The sequence below is a fragment of the Triticum urartu genome, chromosome 4A (genome assembly GCF_056163025.1).
Source record: "Triticum urartu cultivar PI428250 chromosome 4A, HENAU_Tu73, whole genome shotgun sequence".
NCBI lineage: Eukaryota > Viridiplantae > Streptophyta > Magnoliopsida > Poales > Poaceae > Triticum > Triticum urartu.
The window spans coordinates 68,247,156-68,253,219 of record NC_141876.1 but is presented as its reverse complement, the minus strand read 5'-3'; positions in this window follow the sequence as shown (position 1 = coordinate 68,253,219).

Sequence of the window (6,064 nt, the reverse complement as noted above, 5' to 3'; positions counted from 1 at the left end):
TTAGTAACATCTCATACTCAATCAACCATAGCTCCGGTTTGCGTTGCATACTGTAATTCTCAGGGTAGAAGAAACAATACCAACCATCTATGATAATCTAAAGGCAACACTGGTTTAGCATTGAGACGTGACCACACCCATTGTTAACCAACTTTGGAAAGTGCATAACTATTACATAATCCTACCATTTAGAAATTCCTATTCCCTCTGAGGATTTTTTTAATTTCCTAGTGTACATCAATGTGCACGGATAAAATATTCTCTTGAAAATCTTGGTGCTACATACTTAGCTGCTAATCCTGTGTTTCATGCAAGAACCAAGCTACATACTTAATGGCAGAAATTATTGTTGGGGAACATAGTAATTCAAAAAAATTCCTACAATCACGCAAGATCTAACTAGGAGATGCATAGCAACAAGAGGGGAGAGTGTGTCCACGTACCCTCGTAGACCGAAAGCGGAAGCGTCATGTAACGCGGTTGATGTAGTCGAACGTCTTCACGATCCAACCGATCCAAGTACCGAACGTACGGCACCTCCATCTTCCGCACACATTCAGCATGATGATGTCCCACGAGCTCTTGATCCAGTAGAAGGGCGAGGGAGAGTTTCATTAGCACGACAGCGTGATGATGGTGTTCGTGATGGATCCGCGCAGGGCTTCGCCTAAGCACTACGACAATATGACTGGGGTGGTAAACTGTGGAGGGGGGCATTGCACATGGCTAAGAGAAATCTTGGTGTGCCCCCTGCCCCCATATATAAAGGGGGGAGGAGGAGGTGGCCAGCCCAAGGGGGGCGCCCCAAGGGGGGAGTCCTACTTGGACTCCTAGTCCAAGTAGGATTCGGGCCCCCTCCTTCCAACTAACGGGAAGGGAAAGGGGGTAGAGGGAGAAGGAAAGGGGGGTCGTGCCCCCAACCCTAGTCCAATTAGGTTTGGGCTTGGGGGGCTGTCGGTGTCAAAACCGGCGGATCTCGGGTAGGGGGTCCCGAACTATGCGTCTAAGGCGGATGGTAACAGGAGGAAGGGGACACAATGTTTTACCCAGGTTCGGGCCCTCTTGATGGAGGTAAAACCCTACGTCCTGCTTGATTTATTCTTGACGATATGGGTATTACAAGAGTTGATCTACCACGTGATCAGAGAGGCTAAACCCTAGAAGCTAGCCTATGGTATGATTGTCTGCTGTCCTATGGACTAAACCCTCCAGTTTATATAGACACCGGAGGGGGCTAGGGTTACACAAGGTCGGTTACAAAGGAGGAGATATACATATCCGTATTGCCTAGCTTGCCTTCCACGCCAAGTAGAGTCCCATCCGGACACGGAACGAAGTCTTCAATCTTGTATCTTCATAGTCCAACAGTCCGGCCAAAGGATATAGTCTGGCTGTCCAGAGACCCCCTAATCCAGGACTCCCTCAGTAGCCCCTGAACCAGGCTTCAATGACGACGAGTCCGACGCGCAGTGTTGTCTTAGGCATTGCAAGGCGGGTTCCTCCTCCGGATATACCACAGAAGAGTTCAAATAAAGGATAGTGTTCGACCCTACAAAATAAGTTCCACATACCACCATAGAGAGAATAATATTTCCACAAATCTAATCTGCTGACATGTTTAGGCAACATGACATCATGCCATGGCTCGGCGATTATTCGAACCGTCTTTGCCCCGCACATAACGCGAGGCAGTTTCTTGACACGTCTTGTCAAAGCAGAGATCGTGTTCCCCTTATTGCGGGATTCTCATCAATACGGACGTGGGTAACCCAACCGCACCATCAATTACGGCGCTTGGTGGATAAGAAAGTTTTACCAGGCTAGTGGAGGTGCATAGTTTAGTCCGCCCTTATAAAGGGACAAGGTCTCACCTTTTCTACCCTCGCCTTCTTCCTCCTTGCTCATCCATTCTTGCGCACTCGAGCTCCAACGCCAAAGTCCACATCCTTCCCCTCAACTTTCTCCAATCATGTCCAGAGCGGGAGGCAAATGGATGGCTTCCTCTGTTACGGGGGGACACATCAAGAAGCTGCGCGGAGCCGGATACTTAGCTGCGAACATCGCGCATCGGCTGCCCGCCGCAGGGCAGATCATTCCTACCCCTAAACCTCACGAGAGGGTAGTCTTCCTCCAGCACTTCCTCCGCGGACTGGGGTTTCCCCTCCATCCATTCGTCCGTGGTCTCATGTTCTACTATGGGCTGGACTTCCATGATCTGGCCCTGAACTTCATCCTCAACATTTCGGCGTTCATCATCGTGTGTGAGGCTTTCCTCCGCATCCGGCCCCACTTCGGCATGTGGTTAAAGACCTTCAATATCAAGCCGAAGGTGGTGGGAGGCCAACAAGCAGAATGCGGTGGAGCCGTGGTGGGCAAGATGCGCAATGTTATATGGCTTGAAGGCTCCTTCGTGGAGACCATAAAGGGGTGGCAATCGGCGTGGTTCTACATCACCGAGCCGCGCGACGCCAAATGGGTGGCTACCCCCAAGTTTCGATCCGGAATCCCCACACGGCCCACCTCCTGGAAAGAGAAGGGTCTGTCCTGGGGTTCGTTAGTAGAGCTGGACGGACTCCAGAAATGTATCTGGAATATGGCCGGCAAGAAGCTCAAGCTTGTCAACATAGTCCAGGTCATGCTCATCCGCTGGATCCTCCCGTGCCAACAACGGGACTTCAACTTTTGGGAGTTCGACCCGGCCCAGCACCAGACTCTGAGCGAGCTCTTTGACACGACACACAAGAACGTCTGGAAGGTGCTGTTCAAGGGCGCCGAGGTCCCTCCCTCCCTCACCAAGGACCGCGGGCTAAGCGCGAAGCGCCAAGCGCATTCGGTGAGTTCTATACATCCGGTAGGATATTTATTTCCCCTAGCTTAACCATGTGCGGGGTCTGACCTCCATGCCTTTGACAGGACTGGGTGGAGACGTCGGGGCAGATTAACTGTCCGGCCCCTCTGCCCGAAGACACTGCGGACGCTCTCCTGACGGAGATGCTGACTCCGACTCCTTACAAGGTGCCGGAGAAGACCAAGAAGGCCAAGGGAACCCTAAAGAGTTCCCGACGCCAGGTGTTATCGGACTCATCATCCGATAACTCCGCAACGCACTCCTCCCCCGAAGACGAGGAGGAAGATGAAGATGCTCCCCCTCCAGTCGGGGGAGACAAGAAAAGGAAGGTCGCCCCAACTGGGGGGCGAAGGGTCCAAGAAGGGAAGGAATCTCCTTCCGGACTACTCCACCACCGCCGCCGAAGGCGAAGACGAATGGCTGCTCAGGGACAAGCCCCTGGCGAAGTCGTAAGTATTCGGATGCTAGAGTAACTCATAGCATACCTTTGTCGCACTGCCTCTCCTAACACCAAATTATGACTATGCAGACCGCCACGAGCCCGTATTGACGTATCGTCGGACGGCTCCCTGGGCTCGTCGGATATGGATAGCGATCCACTTCCGACCGCCACCTCCCCTTGCCCTACGGACAACGCTGAGTTATTGTCTCAAGAGGCACCGGGTCGAGGGGAGACAGTCCCGGAGGCGCCTCAAGGCGACCTTTCGGACTCCGGGAGCATGGCTCCCGAGGGCTCCGAGTTCAGCCCTCAGCCGAACACCGCGCCAGAACCCCCAGTGGTTCCAGACTCGGGCAGGCGGCCTCCTTCCAAAAGGGGCAAGACGCCTGTGCCGGTGACCTCTGTCCATCCAGAGGCACCGGACAATCTGCTGGGAGCGCTTCACACTACTTCCATCAACGAAGAGCACCGCACTATTATGAGTGCGGTGGTCTAGAAGGTTCAGTCCGCCAAGAGCGGACTGACTGAAGCCTGTGCCAGCCTTCTAACGGGCTTTGAGGTAAGTTTTTGAAATATGGGGAAAAATATTAACGCATAGACAGTAGCCCCTGATGCTCTGTTCGGTGTTCACAAAGAAAAGCCGAACGGAGGATCAAACAATATCGCAGGAGTCTAATATAAGTATGTCAATATGCGTATGCAGGCTTCGCTACTGGCCTCTGCCGCACTAACTGCGGAGGTCGCCGCACTGAAGCAGGACCTTAAAGGGTCCAAGGACGAGCTCGGCCTTGCCAAGAGGCAGCTCGAGGAGAACAAAGGTAAGTAGTACCTAGTCTATGGATATGTATAAAGAGAATGCGATTGCAAAATGACAGGATCGTCATAAATTTGCCAGGGGCCATGACCGAGGTGGCGACCCTGAAGCAAGCGCTATCTGAGGCCGAAAACAAAGCGTCCAAGGAGCGCGCCGAGCGGGAAAGGCATGAGGCACGGGTGGGCGAGGTGTAGCAAGAGCTCCATGCTCTCATGACGAAGCATGAGGCGTTGGAGCTTGACTTGAAGGCGCGAGAGTCCGAGCTTGCCGCGGCCCTTGAGAGCGCAAAGAATGCCAAGGCCGAAGCCCAAAAGGCCCTCTAGGAGATTGATGCGATGAAGAAGATAGCAGTGGGTAAGGCATTCTATATGCAAAGCAAGCATGTGAAAGTAAATTGACTGTTACTTACCCGAATCCGGAGCTCTCCAGGAGCATTTGCAGATTTGCCCCGCAGTGTGTCGGATGCCGCACGGTTTTACCAGGCCGAGGAGGGAAGCTCAACGGAGAAGCTGTTCTGGTCTCAGTATACTGGGACCGAACACCCGATGCCTCTGAGCGACCAGCTGAAGCAGCTGGTCAAGCTACACAAGGCGGCCGAACAGGCCATGAAGGGCTTTATAGTTCAGATGTGGCCTGGCGACGCCCTTCCCAACAGCTACTTCGGCCTGGTGAGGCAGCTTGTAGATGCCTGCCCATGGCTGGAAGTCATCAAGCGGTCCGTCTGCATCGAAGGTGCACGCCGGGCTTTCGCCCGTGTGAAGGTGCAATGGGCCAAACTGGACGCCGTGAAGCTGATTAAGGAAGGGCTGTCGGAGGGCAAGGAGCATCGCCACCCCGAGATGTACTATGAGGGTGTCCTGAAGGGTGCTCGTCTCGTAGCGGACGAGTGTACGAAAGATATAATATTCGAGTAAATTCGCTCGTGTAATCCTGTATTTATGAAAACTTGTTCATATGCACTATGCAACGCTTATTTGAATTTAAAATATTACCTTCTGTTCGACTGTTTATCAAATCTGAGAGATGGCTAGTCGTCGGCTTCTTCCCCCACGCCACGAGTGTTGGGGTGTTCGGGATAAACTTGAGCACTCTTGTTCCCATTGTTGGGTCCTTCGAGGGAGGTGCTCAGCACAACGAACAAGGCAATCAGACTATAATGCGTTATCACTCTCACTTAGCCATAGAATTCTATAATTTTAAATTTCGGCGAAGCTCCTAGTATTCGGAAGGCCGAATTCGGGGCGCGATACACGCCTTAAGCCGGACAGGGCCGACTCCTCGCTCTAAGCGGCATAAGCCTTTAGGGACTCGAAACCTCTCGAACAGCGACCAGTCTCTCGCCTTATCATGACAGTCAGTTTTAGCTTTCTCTACTGAGGTGCTTAGCCCAGCAGAACCGGGGCACAATCGCAGTAGTTCTCCCAGTGCTAGCCGATATAGCGGAATGTAAGGTACCAAAACATGGGAGCCGGGCAAACTCAACTATTGACCCAAGACATGATTCGGAGCTGATGCATATAATGCTATAAGTTCGGGGTGCCGCACTATCGAAAGTGTTCGGACTTCTCACGCCATATTATGGGGTATGCTTAAGCCCCTGGCGTATTGGCCGTACCAGAGTGTATGGGTGCTGGATGTCATAAATGAACATATATATATATATATAAAGAAGAATGCAATAATAGTCTTAATGCTATGTATTTTTTATCAAAAAGGGTGCGTTAATGCAGAATGATACAAGTAGTGCGATAAGCAAAAAGTAGGACTGTTCTACATGTCCCTTCCAAGGGCAAGATGAGGAATGGTAGTAAAGCAAATATTTCACTCGTTATCGTAATCCACCTGGGAGTTCCGTGGTGTGACGTAGCTTTCTGCCTCCTTGGATGCTGCATCATGTGTTCGGCAATCACGCTGCCGGACAGGGTTTCCAGAGATTGAAGTCCTGAAAGAGAAAAATAACAAA